This window comes from Coturnix japonica, chromosome 2 (genome assembly GCF_001577835.2).
Source record: "Coturnix japonica isolate 7356 chromosome 2, Coturnix japonica 2.1, whole genome shotgun sequence".
Classification (NCBI taxonomy): domain Eukaryota; kingdom Metazoa; phylum Chordata; class Aves; order Galliformes; family Phasianidae; genus Coturnix; species Coturnix japonica.
Window position 1 is genome coordinate 1,059,227 of NC_029517.1, and position 26,899 is coordinate 1,086,125.

Here is a 26,899-nt window from a genome sequence, read left to right on the forward strand (position 1 = left end):
GGATTCCGAGGAACGTCTTCTATCTTTTGCAACAAGAGTAGAGAGATTACTGAGTTTGAAGGCCATAGGAAATCATCTTCACTTAATTTCACGGCTAGTTTCTACACATAAATTACTAACATCCATCTCTCTCCCTCACAGAATCATAGAATGGCCTGGGTTGAAAAGAACCACCACAATCATCTCATTTCAACCCCCTGGTATGTGCAGGGTCACCAACCACCAGACCAGGCGGCCCAGAGCCACATCCAGCCTGGCCTCAAATGCCTCCAGGGATTCTCCTTGAATAACTGAGGACTATGAGCTGTTTGGTAGGAGCAACAATGGTTGGAAGTATTTTGTTTCATGGTGGACTTGGCTGTATGCTTGTGAAGATGCACAAGGTTATCACCAAGAGCAAGTAACTTAGTTATAAAGCTAATCTTGTGTTATTTTTCTCATTAAAGACCAAATTCAGTTCTGCAGTCACTAAAATGAGTATAAAAAAATTCTCTTAGTTCAATGAAATCACGTAGATACATTACATATACACTATACATATTACATATACATATATAAACTGTACATGTTAAGAGGGAGAGTCAGAAGTCAAGATGCTTGAGGAAGCATAGAGGTAAATATGGAACCTCCTCATATCCTAAAGAAGAAAATCTTTTGGATTGCCCGTGCTCGCCAATGAAGAAGCAGTTATAAAAACGATTTCCCAAATGTATCATTATTTAAGCAATATTTTTCTAGACTAGGTTACTTCACAGGCAGTGCAGCTATGGAAGTGCAGGTATTATGAGACCACTTCTTCAGGAGGAAAGCTTTAGATTAACTGCTATGAATACTTGCATTTTCTATGCTCTCTCCTGCACCAAAGTAAGAAACTAAACCAACAGTGACCTGTAGTCTAGGAATAAACAATAGAATTACTATGGAAGCTGAGGATGTTTTAACTACTTACATCTTTAACAATCCCTCATACCACACAATGCAGTTAAAGCCATGTCTGTGTAACATCTTCCAAAAGCAGCTGCATATTTGCATAGTTCTTCCAGGTTATACTCTGAGGGCTGTGTGAATGTGAAAATTAAATAAATATGTAATTGAGATTCCATATAATTTAGTACATGTCCTTTGTTTTCTTGGATAAGCCTCGCTGATTAAATCACCCTGACTGCACATGGGAAATCACAGTTCTGCTACTTCTCTCTGTTCACTGAAAGCTCTAGTGCTGACAGAATAATTACTTGTAATGTATAAGCATTTTTCCTACTGTGATAAACCCACTGAGAGAAGCACTAAACACAGGACATCCCATACTGCTATTGCAATGGCACGTCCTGAAGAGTGCAATCAAATTAAGGCATTTTCTTAGGACATGGCAGTGCTCTCATTGCTAAAATGTCATCATCTTTGTTATTTCCCTTGACTTGTTCCAAGATTTTCAAAGTCAATTTAAAGTGCAATAAAGTCAGATTATCAAGGTTGAGGTGGCTAAAAGTCTGCATTACCAAGAGGTGTTTTTCACCAATCCTAAGAGTCTGTACTGCACGCAGAAGCATGATTTGCAGCAGCAGAATTTCTTTTCCAAAGTAATTTCTCACCTTCATTTTAAAACAACATTCTCTTGGAAAATGACTTTACTGATCTTTCCTCCTTCACTCAGTTACACTCACCTGACAATTATCCTTCCTTGCAACAATGGCTGGATGTGTGTTTCAGGTTCTGTCAGCACTGATCAACACTCAGTTGTCCCATGTTCACTTTGTCATTCTTGCTTACTCCTGGTCTGAATTTTCTTAGACATTAAATTGTGTCCAAATATTGTTGAATCATTACAAGAAACAATAAATTTGAAGTATCTAAGTAGTACTACTGTCAAAAAAATACAAAAAATACAAAGCAAGTCAACAACATTCCAAATTGTGTAGAAATTAGAGAGACTTTGCAAACCTCTGTCTTAAAATTACTTGCCATTTATTACATGCTGAATACAGTGGTGAATTTATGACTGAACAGATGAGAGCATAGAATGGAACTATCAAGCAGAGTTTTCACTTGGGATCATGGCTGCATTGCTTCTAGCATATTGGCTCCAGTGAAATTGATGGAGTATGCTCTCCACTGGGGATCTGAATCCTAAATTACATGTTGGACGCAGATCTTCGGGGTAGATAAGCTAATGCACTAATTGCTCTGTGTCAGCTACTTCTACCAGAACACAGTGAAGTACCTGTGTTGTTGATTATCATCCATCCAAGTCTTCCATCCAGCCATAAATATATGAGAGGTTCAGCTGAGAGAAAACAAAACACTTCTGGTTATAACTCATTCTGTAGCTATATAGTTGTTTCCCTTTGGCAAGCAGCACAGAAGTATTCCTCCCCTGTGTAAAAACTAACTAACTTTTGAATAATTTTTGCTCTTTTTATTGTGCATGGATTTTCCCTGATTGCACCCACAAATGAGTGATATAATAATGCCTAAGGGACTGAGTCAAAGGTGCAAGCAAATGGAATTCAACTTAATTTCATGTCAAAACATGGTCATGTAGGTTTGCAGCTGACTTGCACACCCTTTGTAGCCAGCATGGAGCAAAACCTATTTAGAGAGCAACCGTTGAAGAATGAAGTTATATCCTAAATTCATGTTCAGACTCTAAGGTGACTGCTGTCCGTGTTCACTTTTGCTATTTCCTTGGAAATCTGTGGAAGTACAATAGAAACCTTCCCAGAATGTATAAGGAGACACAAACTCCTTCCATCTCAGTTCTTTAACTTTGGACCCATAGAATAATAGAATAACTCAGGCTGGAAAAGGCCTTCAAGATCATCAAGTCCAATTGCAACCAAACCATACCACCCTAATTCTAGCATAACCTCCTTCCTCCTGCCACTTCTTCAATTATAGCCTTTTGTTTCTTGCCACAATGTTTTCCATTCATAATAAGATTTGTGTCTGGGGAGGAGGAATTGAATCTCCAATCAAGCAGTTTTCCGAGCAACCCATGGGATATTCAAAACTACAATTTACCACTGCCTATGTAATCCAGGATGGATAAGGTGATGGCTTTTCTGGAGTAATTGGAACACATCTTATCTGTGAAAAATGTTCCCCATCATTATTTCACAGGTAAATTCTACATCTACAAAGATGTGGAAGTGCTTAACTGTATTTATTTCAGAAGAAATTGTGTTCCACTTCAGCACTGTTTTAGCAGAAAGGGACAGTAGTAAGAGTAAAAGCATATAAGGCATAATGGCTTTATTTCCCCTTCAGTTTCATCGCTACACAATGTAAATTGTTTATTACACACAAGCTTTACAAATCACGATAAAAAAATTAAACTACATAGAAAAAATGAGAACGAAAGAAATTGTGATGGATGTTTTATATCCAAGAAGTGACTGAAATGAACTCCCTAATGCTGTTGTATTCTCCCTGGAAAGTCTCAGAATTTAGGAAGTTTGGTTTTTTTTTTATATAGATTTCAATGTTATCTGCAATTCAAATCTCAAATTATTCCTCTGTGGGATGTATAAGAAATTTCCACAAAGAACAACTTAGTTCTAAAATAAACTATATCCTTATGTAAGCAGTAAGTAATAGATTTTCTGGTGATTTAAAAGTAATTCTTGTTTACAAGGTATGCTTGTTTATTCTAAAATAAATAAATAGAAGATACAATATTGTGAAAAAATATCTTACAAGCAGGAATAACTTTATGGTTTGCATGCAGTGGAGCAGAACTGGGCTACTTGAAAGGAGCTACCTCTAAGATGCAGGTTTTTTGGACACCCAGGTATGTTTCTATGACCTCTAATATACAGAAAAGAAATAACTATATACTGATGATGCAACATGAGGTCTCCAGAGAGTATCATGAGTCCAGTTATTTTGAGTTTTGGAGTTAGTGTGCTCTTTGATCATAGTCCTTGTAAAAACACACATCTCCAGCTCTCCTACTTATAATGAATGGGATAGAATCTGTTTTCTGCTATCAAAGCCATTTATAAATGAGAAAAAAAAACATTCTCTGAATCCTTAGAATCATGCAATCAAAGAATCATAGAGTGGCTTGAGTTGAAAGGGACCTTTAAACCCTTACAGTTCCAAAAGTATGCCATGAATAGGGAAACCTCCCACCAGGTTTCCCAATACCCTATCCAACTTAGCAATGAGGACTTCCAGAGATAGAGCATCTACAATCTCTCTGGGCAGCAGTGTCAGGACCTTACTGACCCAGGAGTATAGGATTTCCCCCTAACATCCAAATTAATCTCCCCTCTTAGAATGCTTGGATTTGGAAGTGACCTCTGAAGGCCATCTAGTCCAACTCCCCTGCAATATACAGGGACACCACAGATAGACCATTTTGTCTAGAGTCTGATCCAGCCTAGCCTTGAAAGTCTCCAGGGATGAGACATCAATCCCATCACTAGGCAACCTGCTCCAGTGTCTCACCACCCTCACTGTTAAAGATATTTTCTTTACTAAATCTACCCTCTCTGAGCTTGATCTACCCACTTTGAGCTTTAGTTTAAAGCCACCCCTCCTTATCCTGTTGCTATCTGCTAGTATAAGAAGTCTGTTCCTTCCTTTTTATAAACTCTATGTACTGGTAGGCTACAACGAGACCTCCCCAGTGACTTAATGTCAAATCTATGCCTACTGTTTTCCATTTTGAAGCCATTTCCACTTGTCCTCTTATCTCTCATGCCTTTACAAAAATTCCCCCTCCACCTTTTTGTAAGTACTGGAAGTCAATTGGAAGGTCTTCTTGGAGTCTTCTCCAGAATGAACAAGCTCATCTCCCTCAGCCTGTCTTCATAGGAGAGGTGCTCAAACCCTTGCTCCTTGTCCTACCACTATGCACCACCGCCTGGCCTCCTCCATTTTCTCTTCCCCAGACTGAACAGACCCAGGTTGCTCAGCGTTTCTTCATATGAGAGATGCTCCAGGTACTTAATCACCTTTGTGGCCCTTCACTGGACTCCTAAGAGATCCCTCTTTTTTTTTTTCTTCTTTTTTTTTGAATTGGAAAGACCATAACTAGGCACAGTACTCTAATTGTGGCCTACCAGGGCAAAATGTGACATCCAATTACGGCAGGATTAAGTTTCCTGGCCAAAGCATGCAGTGATGTTTCCAGCAGTACACTTTTCAAGCTGGCCTCCAGCAGCTGTTTCAAAAAGTCTTTGCTCTTCTGCAGACCATGCCCTTCCTGCCAGTTACCAGCACATATATCACCTCTTACGAGGGGCATTGGGCTGTTCATGGGCCAGTAAAACAGGACCCGGGGTGTATTCAGTTCCAGGTTAAGACTTTTAAATTGGAGACTACCATAATGTCTAGATGTGATCCAAGTGTTTAAAATCCTCCTATAGGCCATGGAGATCTAGCCAACACCATCGGCAACACTTACTGCGTGATCTGTCTGATCTGTCAGCAGACTCATCTTTATCCAGACACCTGTGCTAAGCCTCTGAACTTTGTTGACTCTGATGGGAATTTAATCACACAGATTAAAAGCTGGCACCTTAATTTAGGTAATGCTGAGTGGGCAGCAGTGTCTCAAGGGTGATGCAACCAAAAAATATTATTGTTATCTGAGTGCCAGTAGAGGTTTTCATTATCTAACTATTTTGAAACAAAAAATGAGAAATTAGTGGTAAATAGTGATCCTATTGGGGTACCTGTGTGACAGCTTCTGGTGTGGAATCTTGATAAGTTTAGTGAATTAAAATCTGTCGGAGAACCAGTTTGTTAAGTCACTGTACTGCGTTCTGTTCTGCAGGAAACAAAACTTGATGATTTAAAAAACCTTCTGGCCTTTAAATCAGTGTGTGGGAAGTTAGTGATGACATCAGTGACTTTATTGGTAACAGAATTAGGACAATAATGAGAACTCTGGTAAATCACCATCTAGAAATAAATACACCCTTCATTTTTTTACCACACCAATGAATCACCAGCTTGTACTTGAGGTATTCTGCTGTTGAACAGGCTCCTAATTTTAGCTGTGATAAATAACAAACAGTGAACATTTATTCTCATTAAAAATTCTGGGCCTTCTCTTTCTTCTGTGACAGTTACAACAGTGACGGATGCATTGGCTCTCCCAGACTGACACTGTTAGTCTCCAGCAGTTGAGCAAAATAATCAGGTTTGGCGAATGGCACCCAGAGCTCCTGTAGTCTGTGGAAGAGCATCTGTGACTTCAGAGAGCTGCATGGAAACAGTCATTCAACCCACACCTGCTGTAATTCCCAAAGTTATCTTGCTAGCACCATGTTCCCTCTTATTCAGTATCCAGAAACAGGTCTTCTCGATCAATCTTGCTCATCTAACATATATATTTTTTAGCATATGTCTATGTTTTCAAACGTAAACCAATCCCTTTTAGACTGTAAGAGAGATTTCATCCACATGAGTAAGTGACCCTCTATAGTTAAGGCTAGAACTTAGCCAATGAGCATGTCTGGCAGCAGAAACCTTTGTTTACTGCCTACTTGTCTGATGGCTCCATTTCACTGTTGAGGCATCAGCATTTCTGAGGCTCCACTGTAGGGCTAAAGCTATATTAATAATTGAAATAGGCTAGAAATTATTTGCTAGCTCTTACTCTAAGTAGCATGGCACAAATTCTGTCTGTTCTGTTAAAGTCTTGGAGCTGCCTGAACTGGACCAAGTACCTGTGCTGCTTTCTGGGGGTGCTCTCTAACTCTGGCTAACTTCTGGATCATGCCTGGGAATTGTTTGGGAGACTATTTGTTAATTTAGGTCAAAACTATGCCAGAAACAGGTTATTCTTAAACTCGATAGACAATTGCAAGGTAGTGTCTAAGTCCCTGTCCAAGCTGTTTGACTGATCTTGGAATCTGTACTCCTCTTATAGATATTTAATGAACTATGGGCAGAATAAATCTCATATTTTTGGAGGAGGCTTGCAATATGATCAGGAATTCTGGGAATACATTGATAACTGGATAAAGGGATATTTGATGCCCTCAAAGCATATCTTATTCAATAGAGACAGTAGCTAGGATGAAGATATTGCTGGAAGACTGGATGCCAGTTAGTGGAATAGGGCAAACTTTCTGACAGCCCTATTATTCCTCTGTATGAAAATAAGAGTCTGATCCTCTGAGATAAAAACAATCCCACTGTTTACTTTATGAATTTTTATTTATTCAGTTTTTATACATTTTAATAATCTTATATTTATGCTCCTCTGCCTCTAAACCTTGTCTTGAAGCTTTGCATTCTAAGTTGACATAATCTCATTTTGCTCTCATCTAAAAGACTATTGTCATAAGAATGGCTTTAGGATGCCTGGAGAGACATAGATGTTCCATTCCCAGGAGAGTAGTAGTATCAGTGTGTAAAATATATTTCATGTAGTAGTATTATCTTACCAAGGTCAAAAAACCTGTGAGGTTCTCCTTCATACTGTATTTCCAAGGCTGGCTTTGGGTGTATGAAAGCGGGCTACTGGTTGAGTAGAAAAAAGAGACCCAACAACACTCACTTGCATACGATACGTAATTGCATACTGGGTAGAGTATCCAAATTCTGAAGTTGTCTTGAGATTGCAGTGCGTGAGGCAAAAAACACATAGTTTAATATACCCTGACGGTGAGCAGAAGTCAAGGGATATAACAAGAGGGGGTTTATAAGATGGACATTAAAAAAGAAACAGTGAATAAGTCTTCCAGGTAATGCTTTGGTTAAATAAACACAGTGCATCTGAATTATAGGAATCTCATTAAGAAGAGTATTTCCTGCTCTTTGTAGCCTCTTCTCTCCTTTCACAATCATCTGTTGGTCACACATTTAGCAGATCTTCATCTTTAGCAGATGCTTACAAGCTATCTGTAAATATTTACTGTGTCCCATGGTCCTTAAGTATGAACACGTCTTAAATCTCATTGATTTGTTTTGGCAGTTGGGCACCTTGCCCAATTCTAGCAGTCTTCATTTTTTGTTTTTCAGTGATGATAAAGGTCTTGTCTTCCCATCATGTATTTCTGATTACTTCTATTTGGTGGGATCACTTTGCCAAATTGATAGTCAGCCATTATCCTGCTATGTTATACAATATTGCCTGTTTATGCATCTGCTATAAAGAAGTTAGGGGGATTCTTCATTTTCCTGCAATGTGGCAAAGTAATTTGTAGCTCTCTCCTGAGTCATTGATTATAATTTTTAATACCATTCTCACTTCACTGAAGTTGCTAACAAGAGCTATTGCAGTTAATAGAAAAGCTCTCTCTTCTGAAATGTATCATCAGATTTGTAAAAGCTATTACAGTGCAATATATTCACATGCCTGCACTTGTGCCAAGTAGCCAATGATCTTTGGGGGAAAAAAAACAAATCAGCAGAAGGAAGATTCAGCACAAGCAATCTTTTTCTTTTCTTTTGTGTTTATCAACATTTCAACTTCAGAAAAGAAAAAGCTTTGGGAAGATATGATGGAAACATTTAATTTAAGCATTTTTAGGGAACTCCCTTCTCAAAAGTGTATCACTATTTGTCTTCATAATCTTCAGAGTAGAATAATTTCCAGATTTATTGCTGGCGATGCTGTAGGATATTCTAAAGGGATAGTTCTGCAAAGAAGAAATGGTTCGATATTTCCAGCATCCACCTACCAGTTCTGTTTTCTATGATATTTCTCTGGTCATTTCAGTGATATCTTCTTTTTAATAAAAGACTAAAGCCCCAACAAGAGTAAGACTATATCCTTGGCAAGCAAATTAAGCCAAATTCATTTAAAAATTCAAGATTTTTTTTTTATTTTTATTTATTTTTTTAACTTTCAGTTAAGATAGTATTCACAGGATGCTATAAGACAATCTCACTTCCAACTTCCAAGCCATACAGTCATTGAGGTTCTGAGGTTGGAAAAAATCTCCAAGATTATCCAATCCAATCTTCCACCTATCACCAATATTTCCCACTAAACCATGTCCCTCAGTACAACGTCTCAACATTTCTTGAGCCCACTGACCAGTTCCTTGAACAACTTCTCTGCTGCTGCTCAAGATTTGCTGTAGCTTAAGAATGCCTATTAATGGGTATATATAGCTAATTATCAAGAGTGGAGTTAGTAGTAAAATGCTCATTTCTCTCATTTTTGATAATTAAAAGTCGTGACACCGCTATTTGCCTGCAAGAGTATTTCTTAGCACATTTGTCATCTCTTAGCTGTAACTTTCCAGGAAATGCTCTGACTGCATTCAGATGAACTGCTGCTGCTTGTTCAGCAGTTTCCTCATGGGCAGGGCACACACACAGCCAGCTGCATGCTTTCAGTCACTGCAGGAAGCCTTACTAAAGTCCAAGGTTCTGGGAATTTCAGAGGTTTTTTCAGCCCTCAGTGACTCTATGGTTCTGTGATTCTATGACTCCATTAAATGCACCTTCCATCCTGCAAGATCCCCATGCAGTTGTGCAATGAGATGCATGCTTCTGAAGCAGGACACAAGCTAAACTAAAATGTAAGGTAATAAAACAAACAAACTAGGGAAAGGTGAGAAAAAGGTACATATATTGTCCACAGTCAAAGGAATTTTCTTACAGTACCTCAGTATGTTCAATTGCCTGTAGAATTTGATTCTTGTTCCATTGCCCACTTGCTGTTTTCCACTACAGGAATTCTATTGCAGACTATGAGAAATTGGATTTATATATGTATGTCTGGAATCATCTTACATGTCTTGTATAAAGTGCCATAAAACCCACAGGCCCTGATCATGGTGTTGAGCTATCAGATTATAAAATTCCATTCCATTTTTCTCATTTTCCAGCCCCAAAGTGACAGCTGGGCTGAAGAGAGTCTTTTTGTTAATAATAATAATTATTATTATTATCATATAATAATAATAATATGTTATTGTTGTTATTATTATTATTATTATTATTATTCTGAGGTCAGTGCCCTACCAGTCATTACAGTTAGTTTAAGCTGGAAATGAAAGCTTAGCTTCCAAACTCAGCTGTGATATTTAACTGAAGCAAAGAACTGATATTATATCAACATCAAATATTAACAAAAAATATGCTTATTGCACAGCAGGAAGTAAAAGGTCACAACTGAGCTGGAACATGATGATATACATAAGGGATATAAACTGAGGACTGGGCCATGAGACATCACTGAACTTTTCACAAGACTTTATTTTTTTTACTGCTTTATGTTAATCCGACCATGATTTGCATTTTTCATCTCCAAAGTGTCATAAAACAGAATAATTAACCTGATTTCCTCGATAAATTCGATGGAGGTAATTAAATTTTGCATACCCAAATTCTCCCCATTAATTAGAGAGAACTTTTGCTACTGATGGAGGTTAAGAGTCCGTGATGGTTTACCACCGAAGTATTATTTTTAACGCAGCTTCTGAACAAACTGAGTTCAACTAATCCACATAAACTGATGTTCTCACATTAACCTTATAGAGCAATAAAGAGGCACTAAATAATTAATACAGAGATTTAGATTGCACAGCTCTGTTTGAGCCAAGTGTTATGAACATGGGAATAACTGTAGCAAGGTCATCTGATGATGCTCATAGGAATTCTGAAAAACCAATAATATCTCTCTTAGGAGCTGGCATAGTTCCTGAGAGAAAACACTGAAATAATGAGGGGGAAAAAATGTTTGCTTAGTATTATGACAATGTCATATCTGGACAAAGCTCCAGATATAGGAGCTACTTCAAATACAATACAAATACAACTCAGCAATACTGTATGGCTACTTTGCTACGGTAAATTTGAACAGAGATGCTAGATGGTGTTCTCTATGTGGAAGCTGACTTTCAGAATTACATTCACACTACTGCAGTGAGATTTGAATCCCACCCCTGTACTGCAGACACCTCCAGTTAGGTAAGGTAAATCTTATCCAAAAAGCTTGGATGTGAACCCTATCTACAGATATTTTGTAATAGTTGAACTTCAGTGGCTTGCCTTGAAGTCAACCCAGGAATCTGTCAGAGAGCAGAGAATTAAATCTACACAACATAACTAATGCTTCAGATGTTGGATTACATATATATATATATATTCAGACTTCCCCCTTACTGATTCCATTCTGATTTAATGGTTGTCTGAGAGGAATCCTACTTTATTATTTTTCCTGTTTATTGTACATACTGATTAAGTCATTAGCTATGACTAGTATTAATTTTATTGTAAAAGATTACAGCCAATACTGGGGCATTCTTCTTTTGTGCTGTCTGTGCCTTGTCGTGCTTTATTCAGCCCTACAATGATGTAAATTGTGGATTCTCCCCCTCCTCCCCCATATTGCATTAATGGATTCTGACATCTTTTATCTCGTTTTCTGATTTGGTAAATCCGGTAAACAACTGTCATCCTCAAATCAGCTATTTCAAATGCTTTTACCAGAAATGTTAAAAACTTGTTCTTCTCAGCAAGAAGCACGCATTGCATATGGTTGAAAATATATACATATTCTTTTGACAGCTGCTCGATAAAAATAGCCTTTCCTCTTACATCGTTCAGGCGGATCAGGCTGTAAAACTGCAGATTACAGAAAACTAAAAACTTGAGTCTCCTTATGGACTCTGCCAAGATACACACACACACACACACAGTAACAAATAAACAGATAGCTAAATAAAATCAGTTGGTTTTCCCCAGATTTCTACTGGGCTACAATGCTGTGGGGCAGGGGGGTTGGACCTCGATGATCCTTGTGGTCCCTTCCAACTCAACCCAAGCCATTCTAGGATTCTATTATTCTATGATTTTCCCAAAATTGTATCATCATTGCATCAAAAGAAAAATGATTTCATGAAGGAAATTTTGCTATAACTTCTAAGGTGTATTTTTTCTATTTGAACATGCTCGGTTTCCTCCCAGATCTTTGATTCCTTCCTATCTTTATGTAGGACAGTTGATTTAGGCCTCTCTGCTTGCTTTCATGGAATAGATAATGTGATCATTTAAAAGTGGGAGACATTCAGTTTGTCCTTTTGATCTCTCTGGGTCAGAATAGCTCATAATCAAAGCTCACCGATGATCTCAGTCTCTAAAATAATTGAATAATATGAATAATTATGAATATATATGAACATAATAGGAATAAATAAAATGAATACACTCATCAGAGGTTTTTTGTTGTTTTTTTTTTCTCCAACTTCCTTTTTCTCACCTTTTTTATTAAAAGTATGAAAAAAAAACAAAAATACAGTTTATGAATGTCTTTTTAGACCAATTCCATCTAAGCACCACAAGACAGAGGATCCCAAACATAATCGTACAAATAGGTTGAACAGAAACTCTTGTAGGTAATTTCTGTTCCTTTCATTGGGTTTTATACTTACATTGTTGTATCTTTGACGGAGAGTATTTATGCATTGATACCTACATGTATATCCACAGGTCATAGACTGAATTACAGACAAACTCTCATCATCTTCTCCACACTGAAGTTTCTTTACAGTAGGCATCAGGAGCAGACAAAGACTCTATAATCTGTATCACAGAATCATAATCACAGAACAGCCCACGTTGCAAGGGGTCTCAAGGTCCTCAAGCATCATGAATCTCCAACCCCCCTGCCACACATGAATCTCCCCATTTAATACTAGACCAGGCTACCATGTTAACATGTATGTATCGGCATTTTCTGAGGGAGAATGAAGTCCACTTGGAAGATTTCCATTCTACTTTAATCAAATACTGAGAACCAGAAAAAGAAATTGAAGGATTTCAGAGCCTTTGAATGATTGCCCTGATCAGGAAAGACAAAATTCAAACACCATTTAAAATCTAACGATATCTATTTAAAACTAAAATATGTAGACTCATGGAGATGATACAGCTCCTGTTATGGTCAATAGTAAGAAGAAGGCAATTTTTATCAGATATGTTGAACAACTATTTTAAGATGGGATGAATCACTCTCTGTAAGTATTTGTCTCTCTTCAAAGATGATTGAGGGTACCTATGAGTCAAGTTTAAACTTGTCATCTAAGTTTTAAGTAGACAAAAGCAGCAAAATGGTTTCCAACATATTTGCCTCTTCTTAATTTACTACTTCTCTCTGTTTTTGCCATGCCCTATTAAAGCCCCTATACCTTCAAGTGGAGGGTAAACATCTGAAATTCTCACTGCTCGTGACAGTGGCACCACACTCTACTTCACCAGGAAACATGATTTAATTACCTAACTATACAGATGGCTTATTTTTCAGTTGTCTGCTGAAAACTTCATGCAACATCCTTGCCTAAAATATCACTACAGTCCTGCAAATTCTTCTTTGTGGTTTCAGTCCCCTATTTCAGATCTTCTGAATGCTCCATCCAAAAGTACAGTCCTCATTTACCTATTCACATTCCTACAGAATCATTAGCCTAATTGGGTTGTGATGAGAGCCTAACAAATCCTTTTTACGAATTTCCTCTGTATATCCTGCCATTAATTTTGCATAAATCAAGGACCCAGCTACCAGCTACCTGTAGCTACCTATAAGCAGACCATCTATCAAAGTCAAAGTGGAGAGCTCTTATTAAAATGTTGGAGATATAGTTATCTACTAAATTTCCTTCCCATTATTTCTGCTTGTGGGTTTTTTTTCATTTTTTTAAACTTTTATTTTTTTTAAGCAAAATACACTAGAAATATAAAAATATGCAGTGAGTAATATAGAAATCTCCAAAATATTCCAGACATATTTTACTAGTGTGGCAAATGAATAAATAGGGTGTGACTCAATCTATCTGTCAATGTAGAAATGTATATTCTTTTTGTATTCTGACTCAGGTGAACCATAATTTGGAGTGGCATGGAGAATTCATAGGATGTGATTTTATTACTATTATTTTTTCTCCCCAAGCAGAATTATTTCTTTTTCCTCTATGATCAACACATTGAACTTAGTTTTTAATTACAGGATCTCAACCCAAAGAAGATGCACAAAATGTGTTAAGTGAATCATATCTCCTAAGCTTTTTTTTTTGTCATCAGCTGTATAAACAATGTATAATATCAGCCCGGTCCAATCTCCCCAGTCAAGGAGAAGACTACATAACCAGATAACAAAGAGTGATGGAGCTGTGGGCTGGTTCAGCGATACTTTATAATGGTCATAATCTGCCAGGTATAGAGACAAATGGGTTGTTCCAAGTTGGGTTTTGTTTAAAAATTACCCTCCAGCTTTCTTATCTAGAGAAGGAGATACTGCCTGAAAGAATGTCCCACCCTAATTACTCTCTTTTCTTCACTGAAGCAAAACAAACAAACAAACAAACAAACAACAAAAAAGCCCCACCACCAACAAAAACCAACAGATTTCTACTTTGCTTCATAAGAATGGGTAAAAGAATGATATTTGTAATGAGCTTTTAGTATATTGTCTCCCACAGCCTCATTTGAGCTTATCACTACTTTGTATCCTCTTGGCCATGAGCAAGTCATTGAGGATACTGTTCTGGCTTCCACTCCAAACATCTGCTGAAAATTGTATTGCCTTCAGAATCCACTAAGAAATGAGCTCTTATGCAGACATGACAACTCCAAATACTTCCAGCATTTTGCACTTTAATTCTATGGGAGTTGTGTTTTTACCCAAGTGTAAAATGCTCCAAGTAAACTATAAGTTTGAAGATTGAAGCCTTATTTTCTCTAAACCTTGGGTCAGTATGACTTTGGTAGCTTCTCAAAAGGAAGCATGCCTACTGTAGGCTATCTGTCAGATAAACAAACCTTTCAACAGATTGCTGAGCCTTGAAAGCTACTGAAAAATAAGTGGCACTGAAGGTGTGAAACTGAATTTATGCACCTGTCAAAGATATTGGCACTTATCAGTGGCAGGTGAATGTCAGGTGCTTTGCAAGGCTTCTTTGGACAAGTACACAATCCCTTTGGTCTGCCTGAATTTTTGAAGATTGCAGAGCCAATGGCTTGTGTTTTAGATGCTTGGGGATCTGGGCTCTTTCACATAATCAAAGGTTCTTTTAATCAAAGGTTTCCTTTAATCAAAGATTCTTTTAGTCAGTGCTCTCTCTCTCTCTCTTTAATTTTCTTTCCTTTTTTCTTCTTTTAAATATAGCCCCTTATTATGAATTTTCTCCTGGGTGACTCTGCAACCAGAAGGAGGCTTCAGGGTCCTGCTCAGTGACTAGGTCAAACTACATCCCTTCCTTTTCAGTTAAGAAGAACTTGTATATCAATAGAGAATGATGCTGCTAAATTCAAGTCCAAAGACAGCTGCATGGCATGATTTCTGAGCATACCAACCACCCACCAGCCAGAAACCTGGGCCATAGAGATGCAGTGGGTATGATTCCTTTTCCCAATTAGATCTGTATCAGACATCTTTATACCAGTTTGTTTTTGCTGCGGGGTTTTTTAGTATGAGATATTTTATTCTTCAGTTTCATTGTGCTGTTGATGCAGAAAGACAGTTTCTTTAGAGACTGATTTCAAGCAGGAGTTTATTCCAGCAGTTATGGTTATCTTGAAATAAAACCCTTTCCTCTCCCTTGTCTGGAGATGATTTGTCTGAAGCAAAGTTGGTGCTTGAGAATCTCCCCTCATTTCTTATAGTGAGAAATGAAGAATATGGTGTTAATACTCTTAGAATGCTCATCCTAGAATTCCTCTCACAGTTATTTCTGCTTCCAGCCCTTGGGACAGATTGCTGAGGAAACCACATCCAGCCAGGAGTGGGTGCTGTCTGGAACCAACTGTCCAAACTCAGAACTGATGGTGAGACTCTTCCCTCCCGAACCATTGCCAGTTCTATTTTCTTTCTGGCTTAATGACTTGTTTTCTCTTCAATAGTCAATTTTTTGGTCACCGTTTTAGACATGGGAGCTTGGTTAACATTTCTAATATCTTGAAAAAACAGTGTTTCCCTTTTTATAGAGAAAATGTGAATTGGCAGTTCCTAATACCCTGGTTGCTATGCCTTGTGTCTTTCTTAATATATATCCAGGATCCAGGTACTCTTCGCGCCTAGAAGCAGAGGCATATCATACAGTGAAGTCATATATAGAGATTCTTAATGTGGAGGAAAACTTGTTAGAGACAGAGCTATATACTCCATAGCTCTGCTAGCACAGCACGGCAACTGAATTAATTAGCTCCACAGAGAAACAAGGTTAATCAGCCCAGACACAACATCACATCAGTTAAGTCTTATCATTTGAGCAGCTGAGTTAATAGCTCCAAATATCAATGTGAAAAGACACTCAGTATGGATAACACCTTCTGCTGCACTCCATCAGTATGGTGCATATGCACAAGGCCATCACCTTACTGATGTAATCAACGGGTAATTTCCATAACTGATTTCAGAACAGGCCCAACAGTCTAGCTGTTCAGGATGCCAAATGAATCAGAGTGGGCTGAGAGTATTAATTAATGGGAATTCTTAATTAACTGGAAGAGTTTTGTAGCTGATCATAGCATGAAATGATAATAAAAAGAACAATCTCCTCTATAAATTTTATGTATAAATAACTTTTAAAAACATTCCAAAAGGAAATGACCGAAGTAATGAACCGTGTTTATCTTCTTATTTCCAATATCTAAGCAGCTGTAGCAGATAGCATTTCTGATTCTGTCATCCTCAAAATTGACAAAGCATGGGAAAGCAGCAGGCACTAAGTGAAAATTAAAGTTAGATAGATAAAATCAGAAATAAGAGACACTGTAAAGCAGAGTAGCATCAACAGTTAGCAGAAATCTTCATTGTGAGTGTCTTTGAATTGACATCAACTGGAGACAAATTACCAGATGAGAAAATGAAGCTGCTGGATGGGATTCTATGCTGTTGCAGATTCTGGGCAGGAGGAGTAGCATGTTTCCCTCTGGCTGATAATGTAGACAGACAGAGCAGTGGCAGCTGAGTGGCACCAAGGATCTGACATGAATTGAAGCAATGTTTGCTTGAATGTTGTAAGAAGAGAAGCTCTGGTTTTGCACTGAATTAGTGGTAGAAGCATTTTAGCTTCCCTGAATGGTTACTTTCATTTTGGTAAGACCATGCTGAAAGTCCAAATTAAAGACCCAGTTAAAATTACTGTATCATCAGCAGAGTAATGGTTATTGATCAGATGCTCTCTGTAAACTGCATGGCACATGTAATGAACTGTGTTATAAATTAAACTCACTGGAATAATTTGAAGCTAATTTCCCTTACTTAGCATTTATGGAAAAGCCAAATAAGAATGGATAAAAGAGCTCAATTATTGCAGCATTAATGTTTCCTACAGGCTCATACTGTGCATATGGGCTGTTACAGAATATCAAGAGAAAATAACTCCTTTGCTTTTCAAGCATTTGTTTTATAATAGTGATGTCTGCATGGAATATTATTCACTGCCTTGTAGCAGGATTGAGCAACCTGGGAATTTTATGACTTCCTATAATACCCAGGTGCACAAGAAGGAATAACTGGTTTGCATCCAGATGTTTTCTTGAAATACTATGTTCTGCTTTGAATATCTGCCTGTCTGATGTATTCTCTTTTTCACAAGAATCAGACTGAAAATGAACAGAAAAACTGCAAAACAGAAATGGCTGCGCAGTTTATCCCATCATAATGTTCTTTGCTGTTCATTTATCACTATAAAGACAAGACAGTGCAAGCCATAACATAATATGTAGCATGCTACACGGGTTGTATAAAGACATAAAGGGTCAAGTCCCCCACAGGAAAAAAAAGTAATCCAGTGCCAATGATTTCACTGCAGAAATGCCAGTTTGTACAAGCTGAGGATCTGCTGCTTTTCACAGGGCTAATTTTAATGATTAATAAGATACCAGATTGCTATTTGTTGTTGTTTGAAATGATTGGTGCCCACTTTATTATTTAATTCCAGTATCAACAAGATTATCAGTTAATTTGGATGAGTGTGTTTGCATAAAAATGATGTCTCACAGAAGCTATTTACGATAATCCTATCAGATGGCAGCCAAGAATTGACTGAACTATTTGTCACCCACAATGAAGATGGAATTATTGAGGAATCAAGAACACTCTCTCTCTTTGCTTGTCTTTACGGGGACATGCTGCATTATCAGAGCCAGCTAGATTGCCTCTGTTGGAATTATGATCTGATTTTTGGGTGATCCTGTATGCAAGCAGGAGTTGTCCTCAATTATCCTTGTGGGTCCCTTCCAACTTGGGATATTGTAAGGCTTAGGTGTTCTTGCAGTATTTGACTTTAGATGTTGAAATAACATTCTCACTACAAGAAAGACATCAAGGCCTTGGAGTGTTCCCAGAGAAGGGCAGTGAAGCTGTGAGGAGTCTGGAGCACAGTTCTAAGAGGAAGTCTGAGTGAACTGGAATTATTTACTCTGGAGGAGATTCAGAGGAGACCTTATGGCTCTCTACAACTGCCTGAAAGGAAGTGGTGGAAAGGTGGGGGACAGCCTCTTTTCTCACATAACAGCAATAGGACAAGAGAGAATAGCCTCAAATTGGGCCAGGGGAGATTCGGTTTGATATCAGGGAAAATTTCATCTCTAAAAGAGTCATCAGATGCTGGAATGGGCTGCCCAGGGAGATGGTTGATTCACCATTCCTGGAGGCGTTCAAGAAACATTTGTATGCTGTACTAAGATACATGGTTTAGATGGTTTATTGTGGAAATATTGGTGATTGGTGGACGGTTGAACTGGATGGTCTTGGAGGTCTTTTGCAACATTGGTGATTCTATGATTATATGATGTACAAAACAGAGAAAAAAAAGATCTTGATCAGTCATGTTTCTCCATCTAGGATTCTAGGTGAATATTAAAGTGCACAGTAGTGTGAGGATGAATATTCAGAGAAGAAGGTATTTCTTCATCATTCACTATACCTCCTCCCCAGTTTTCGCAGAGGCAGTTAGGACAGACGAAGAAATCCTCACAAAAAACTGCCTTTTCCAACCTTCATGATTCTATGATTTTATTATTCAAATTAAAATCAATCAGATCTGCAGGTCTGTAATAACAGCTGTAGGGGAAAAATAGTTTTATCACCATATTTCACCTTTATACCATACTGCCATCATATCACCGTATCATCATACAACATCTCTTGGTCCTAGGGATGTCTTTATGAAATGTTCTTGAGAATGTCGCAGAATCACAGAATGACCCGGGCTGGAAGGGACCTCAAGGATCATGTAGTTCCAACCCCCCTGCCTGGCAGGGCCACTAAACATACATCTTTACTAGATCAGGTTGCCCAGAGCCCTGTCCAACCTGGCCTTGAACACCTCCAAGGACGGGGCATCCACAACCTCCCTGGGCAGCCTGTTCCAGGGCCTAACCACTCTCCTAGTGAAGAACTTCCCCCTAACATCCAACCTAAATCTTCCCTCTTTTAACTTAAAACCATTTCCCCTAGTCCTGCTATTATCAGCCCTTTAATGTCATCTTTCTTCCTTCCCTCTCCTCCCCCCCCTTTTTTTTTTCAATTTTCTCCTAACCAATCTGTCTTTCCTGCAGTAATAAATCTTGAAAATATAACAGTTTTTGGCCATATGCTTAAAGCTTAGGAGCTGTGTGTGCTCCCCTTTATAGTCAAGAGCAGCACAAAGGGCAGGGACCTGCAATGATATCATGAACAAAAGGGAGTGGCCTTCAATATCTAAAGTGTCTGCAAGAAGGAAGGAGACAGACTCTGTAGTAGGGTAGGGTCTGTGTGATAGGACAAGGGGAAATTTCTTCAAATTTAAAGAGGGGAGGGTTGGACTTAATGTTTTTCATGAGTTCCTTTGAACTTGGGATAATCTCTGCTGCAGTGATTCAATGTATTTGGACAAATGAATAGTGAAATACTTAATTTATTTCCCATAAGACTATGTGTAAGTCCCCACAGCATTTGGTAAGCTCATACCTTTTGCTGTGTGAAAGGAAAAAAATTATGCAACTGTAATTCTTCATTACAATTGCTTCTATTTTAATATATTTTGAGCTACTCTATGTTCCTTACATCAAAGTTAACCTATACAGCTTTCCTCTGCCCCTCCAACGTAACTGGGGGTTACAGGTAGTTTATCATGCTGTTTACCATTGTATAACTGGAAGTATAATCTGGTCCACAGCAGGTGAGTCAGGTAAGGCATGAGATGGTAAATTGAACTGGAAGAACAAAACAATATTTTAAACTGTATGTCTTCTGCAGCTGGGAAGAAGCCTGAGACAGCTTAAAAGAGATGATATGAAAACTGCTGAGAACTGTGGATCCACTCCGTTTGAAAGCAAATGTACTTCTTACACTGATTGTGGACTTCCCATAAGTACACGTGTTTTGGCTTTTTTTTCTGTAAAAATAACAGGCCTTCATGCTTGGCACCTGAATGACTCTTTGTTTCCAGCAGAGAAACCGTGGGTTTATGGCCTCAGAATGACAATAGGAATGTGTTTATTGCTAGGGTCACAGCTGGGGATGATTATTACTTTTTCTTTGTCAAAAGGAAATGCTACAGGCAGCTAAACATGCTTTCAGACTGATTTAAGGCAGTTTTCCTGGAAAAATGTCCTCTCACTCCTCTTTATTTTTTCTTTCTCAGATGTGGGTTTACTTTACTTTACCACGTGAAGTCTAGAGACCTGCAATATTTTTGTTGTGACAGAAAACCACACAGAACTGTCATGATTATTTTATTGAGGAGAATCAAGGGTTCTCTGGATTAGGAATACTTATTCCTCTGAAAACTTAGACCTGTGCTTGGATATAGCTGAGGGCAGCCAGAGACTCTGCACATCACAGCATCTCTCTCTCTAATCTGTTTGGTCTAGAAAGTGCTGGAAAGATCTGTTAGCACTAAGCCCCTGTGCAAGCTTATGGAAAGCCAGCTTGATGGTAGCTGCATGGTAACGTGCAGACTGCTGTAAATGATGACTCCAAAGCTTGCCATGGAAAATAAGATGAAGCTTTCCTAAGGACACTCCAATTTAGAAGTTCTGTCGCCAGATTTACTCCTGGCAAACCAAGTCCAAGGAATGGCATTTAAAACCATTCAGTGACGTATCTTGCTTTCCAGTATCAGTAGTTGACTCAGCCAATGGTAAGCTCAGCAGTAGGCTGGTATCAATCAGCCTTTTTATAGACATGAATGCATGTCTAAACATCAACTTTTGTAATTAATACAGCCCATTCCTTCATTCTCCCTCTGTCGTTGGTAGCTGAGATGTAATCTAATTTCATTTCTGTAACATAATCTTGTTTGTTTTTAGCATACTTCCCCCTGCTGATATTAAAATCCTATTCATTTAGTTGTATGCACTGTTAGATAGATGTGCATCTGTGGGTGGATTGTAAACACAGAAGAGCTAATATATGAAGAAATACTTTTAGTAGGATGAAATTACATAGAGTTAAAAAAACATCCAGAAATATTCATGTTTGGTGACCTTTCCTATTCCCTGTGTATAGGCGTAATATTCTTAAGACAAAGGTAGCAGAGGTCTTTCCAATGCACATATCAATTTGTTCAAAGCCTTTGCATACTGAGAGGGTATCTTTAAGAATTGCCTTTGCCTAAATAAAGCAACTTAGTTTATATTTTATTCTAATTTCAGAGGATGAATTTCAAGAATCAGGAAGTCTCATGTTCCGGATTGATTCAGCTGGTAAACACTGACATTATAAACTTAGACTAGTGCCTGGTCAGTAGCAGATGTGTAATGTAAAAGTCTGCTTGAGTGGTCATCCCAAATTCTTCTCAGTGTCTGAAGAGAGAAATTGGAATTTGTGAGCAGCAGCTCATCTAATCAGAAAGTAGATTTAAAAATACACATCAGAGGAGACGTTAAAGCAACCTTGCAAAGCAAGTGGTTCATAGATATATTCACTGTAGGTGCTGATAGCTGGTGAAAAGAATTGCATGCTGAGAATCCTCCATGGATGCTAAGGTCGATTTTTGATGATCCTTAGGACCTAATGTAAGGGGAGGACATCATGTGTTTCAAAAGGCTTTGATATGGAGCTTCTTCACTGCTGAGGAAGTTAGAAGCAGTTATGCCTCACCACTAACTACATGGGGATGTGTAGTTTGTGGGCCTGACTCACTGTCCCTGGAGTTGTTTAGGAACCGTGGAGATGTGTCACCAAAGGACATGGTTAGTGGGCATGGTGGGGGTGGATTAATGGTTGGATTAGATGATCTTAGAGGTCTCCTCCAACCTTAATGATACTATAACTCTATGGTTGTAGTACTGCAACTGAAGTGTCCAAAAGAAACTACAAACACAACCTGAATTTCCTTCAGTGCTTAGCCTCTGGGATTTTATGGATCCTAGGTACTTACACAGGAATTTCATATCTAAATACCTTGATGACCTTCAAAGGTGCCTTCCAACACTAAGGATTCTATGATTCTGTGATTCTACCAGTGAGAGCTGGACAAATAAATGAAATGACAGCTCTTAATCACATCACTTAATCATAAGCTGGTATTTGTGCACAAGTAGCAGGTAAATATTCCAACTCAGATGGGAATTCATCATTCTGAAGTACTACATTAAAACACAGTGAAAGACAGTTCCTGCTTTCAGCATTAAAATATCTGAAATGAGATGGCAAGACGATGTCAGTAGTGAAGAGAGCAACCTGACATTATGAAGAGCATTGAGAGCAAAAACAGCACAGACATCAGATTGCTGGAGCTTTACTACTCCATGAGGTCATACTGCCTTCCCACTCAGTGAGTGCTCTAAATAAATACCAGCTAAGGGTAATGAACTCCATTACTCTAATTAAAAACAGAACCTGCTCTCAGTGCCTGCCCCTTGAGAATATGCCTGGACTTTATCCTCATGATGTCTGAATACATTGGAATGGCACAATATAGAATCATAGAACTGTCTGAATTGGAAGGGACCCTTAAAAGCCATCCAGCCCAACTCTCCTGCAATGAATAGGGACACCTACAGCTCCATCAGGTGCTCACAGACATTTATGCCATTGAACTCCTGATTAACTAAGAGACATGCTAAGGTGCATGCTGAAATCAGGAGGGAAACAGGATGAAAATTAACTGAAGATTAATACAGATAAAATTTATTACTGCTTGCCTTCTCAAAGGTAGGCAAAAGATAGCAAGAACTAACATCTTTTTTTTTTCCTTTATTTTCTTTTTTCTTTTTTCTTTTGTCATTTATGCTGTCAAAAATTAGTTAAAAGCTATGGTAGGTCTTCCCTTTCCCTTCCTAAATCCCCTTCCCCATTCCCTTTCCATCCTTCTGTGAATCTATGATTCTACAAGTATGCTCTGACTGAAATAACTTTCCTCCTGGCTATCTTAACCAAGAAAGAAAAAAAAACCAAACCCAAACTTACTGATTAAGTGCACACATAAGTGGTGCTGCTTATGCAGCTCGATTCCCAATGAGAGTTTTGTCTTAGAAGGGATTCTTATGTAAGAAACAGCAAAAACAAAAATGCTTTTCTTTAACTGAAGGTACCTTAACAGCTTTCTGTACCAACAGACTGAACAGTAAGCATAAGCAGCTGTTACATCAGGTACGTATCAGCCTGACAGGCCTAAGTATATCTAGTTCTGCTTGTCTTGTGATTAATCTCAAGTAAAAGTAGGTGACAGTAATTGGTGTTGTTGGGAAATGGGTTCTCCTGAGAAGACTGCAGTTCTGTGAATGCATAAAAATGCAGCACAGCCTGGGCTGTGAGCTTACAGCATCAAGGCAGAACTCCACATCCAGTACAGGAGAGAGGAATTATACATACAATGAAATATACATCTGAGCAACCCCTTTAAAATATTCATTTAGAGTCCTCCCTAGCACGTCTTGGAAGGCAAAGGAATTGTGCTCAAAAGTCAGCTCCTTCTACTAGGTTGCTCCGAAATTAATGCCTCCTATTTATTTTCATGGGGGGTGGGGGGGGGAGGGAAACCACAACAAAATAAAACAACAGCTACAAAGAGCACAACAGCACTGTTTGATAGAGCATAGTCTCAGCTATAAAACATTATCTTTCAACAGTCACTACCACTCACTATGTATTTTCACCAGTGATGAACAAGAGCACTTGGGATTTGCACTTGTAAAAATCTGCACCAGCAGAAATGACCCACTGTTGCTGTCACCACTGCTGAAATGCACCACCCACCCCCCCAATGTGCTCACATCCACTTTTCGATCCCCATAAATCTTGCTGGTGCATTCTGTTTATCCTCATGGAGAAATTCAGTGTCACGTCTTCATATGCATTTCTATGTCAGATGCCAATCTGTTAGACTGTCCTTCTGCTGCCATCTGTCACAAGGTAACAAAATGTATTGGAATATTGGTAGGAAGGTTCAACCTCCACTGCCATCCTACCAATATCTATCTGCCTCCGACATCATGAGCCAGCATCATAAAATAAGAGGCATTACTTTCAGAGCATCCCTCATAAATTCTTTTTGTAAGACATTTTATCTTTTCTTTCTAAAAACACTTCCATTTTTTAGTTATAAAGAATGTAACTTCTTCTTGATTTCTGCCAAAATAAGTCTTCAGCTCTGCGCTATAATTTTAGTGTGACTGTAGAGAGCTGGAGGTGGAGGCATTAGCAGATGTTAACTGAGACTTCTCTAATTTTAATCTAATAATAGATCAAATGGATTTGATAGCATTGAATGAAACAAGATATTATTTGAGCTTTATTAATACAACTCTATTAACAGAACATACCGCTTCTATCCAATGTACTGCTGATCAAGATAAATGTTATAGCGTGCAAAGCTGGATACAGATGGTGTATGAAGTAGAAAGAAGCAAAACAAAGACCTATCTGCTTTACAGCTGAATTGTAGAGTAGGGAATACAGACATCCACTTTTGCCTGAAGCTGATCCCTATTTTACCATGCCTGAGCTCTACTTATGCTCATCAGCTTGAAAACTAATTATTTACCTAGTGAGTCAACTACGAAGTGTTTAGAAGGCATGTGGAAATGGCTTTGCTGATGGCTTATCTTAAATCTGCTTAGCTTTCTGATCATCTTTATTTTTCCAGAAGAAAACCCAGTATTGAATGAAAGCCATACCTCTGCCTCTGGTTCTGCTTTTCCAAAGAGTGCTCTAAGGTTTTGGTTTTGCATTGCAGTCATTATGTATTACCCATTTCTTCTTCCTCTGAAACACTGCTTTAGACTTACAGAAAACTTCATTAGACTGCTAAGGCTAATACTCTGAGAGTCTTGAAAGAATAAAAAAGAAATAGTGTGAGTGAGATGTGGAACGTGCTGAAACAGTATTACACCAAACTGCATCTATAAGGAGATGCATATATGTGAACTTCATAAAACAGTGTCTGCCTCTTGGAAAACTTTTTAATATCTTAGATGTGAAAATGGCATTGGTACAAGAAATACCCAAATGCAACACAAGTATTTTCATCTTTTTTCTTGGTTTTCTTTATCTGATATTTCTGAGAAGACAGTGAAAATCCCCAACAATAAGCTGTCATATTTTGATAGATATACAACACAGCATGAATTGAGATGTTCTCGCTGGTGCACACACCTATTTATCACCTGAGCACAGGAGCATTAGGGAGCTGAGGACAGCCATCCTTGAGTATTGCCCTTCATCAAGGCAGACTCTCAAGGCTTGTTATTTCCCTGATAGCCTTGGAAAACCACTTCAATTGGCTGTACAGGATTATAAGTCCTATCCTGCTGCAATGCTCAATCAGGGCATCAAGGCTGAGATTCATCACACCTGATTTCAGATATCTGCTCTCTAGATGTTTCCAACAGCAGTTCAGCCAGCTGGACTCCTGTTAATCCCCTCACAGAACAGGCAATCCTGATTATGAACAACTTGGTTTTAGATATTAACCATAAAAATGGGATGACTGATGCCCTAAATTTCACAGACAGGATCATTACTCTAAATTCTTGCCCACATGAAGAGGCCTCGTGCAGACCTCAGCAGTGACAAATGCCTAGGCTTATTTGGGAAAATTCCACATTTTATCATTTGTTTGTTTCTCACTATTGAGTTTATTTAAAATACAACTGTGAAGAAAGCACTTCCCCCTGAAACGTTCTGCCACTGTAGCATGCTCTATAGAAAAGAGGATTTACTTGCAGTTCAAAAATCAAAGCAGTCAACCTAGACTAAATTGATGATGAGAATCACAGAATCATACTATCACCAAGGTTGGAAAAGACCTCCAAGATCATCTAATCGAAACAAGGCAGGCTTGAGATAAAACATCAAAATCTGGAGCAACCAGGGATCTGTTCTCTCTGCTAATCCTGCTATGGATATGTCACAACCCAACCCCAAGATACCCTGGGTAATGTATGGAGGTCATAAGGTTTGAGATCCCTGTGGAGTAAATTAAGGTGAAACAGCGCAGCATGTTACATGTTTATTTGCATCCCACCATGACAGTTAGATTTGTATAACTATAACTTATTAGCAGTAAGATAAGATTATATGCCTTTCTCATATGACTTGAAAAGAGAAAGAGAGAGAGAGCAGCTCAGCCACTGGTTGTAAATGACTCTAGGGTATAGGGTAGTTATCAGGCCCCCTGTAAAGCTGTGATTGAGGCATGCTGACCCCTGTGTCAGTGCAGTTTGGAATATTCTGCAATGGGTGGGGGGGATTGAAGGGGTTTTAGCAGGTCTCAGACTCCCCCAGCAAAATGACAAGCAGCTGATCCTCTCTGGTATGCAGGGGTATCAGGTTTGCAAGTTATCGCTTTCCCCCACTACATTTGCCTGTGGTAGTTCAACAGATTTTCACATTATCACAGGATAAGAGAAATGTTAGGAAAAGTGATGCCTTGCCTTCACGTGGCCTTCTCCTCCACCTGCTCCTTATCTCGTTACTGTGGTGATCTCCTTTTACTCTTCTACTGAGCACAAACCCTTTTGCTTCCCTCTCTCTTATAGGTTAAGAAAC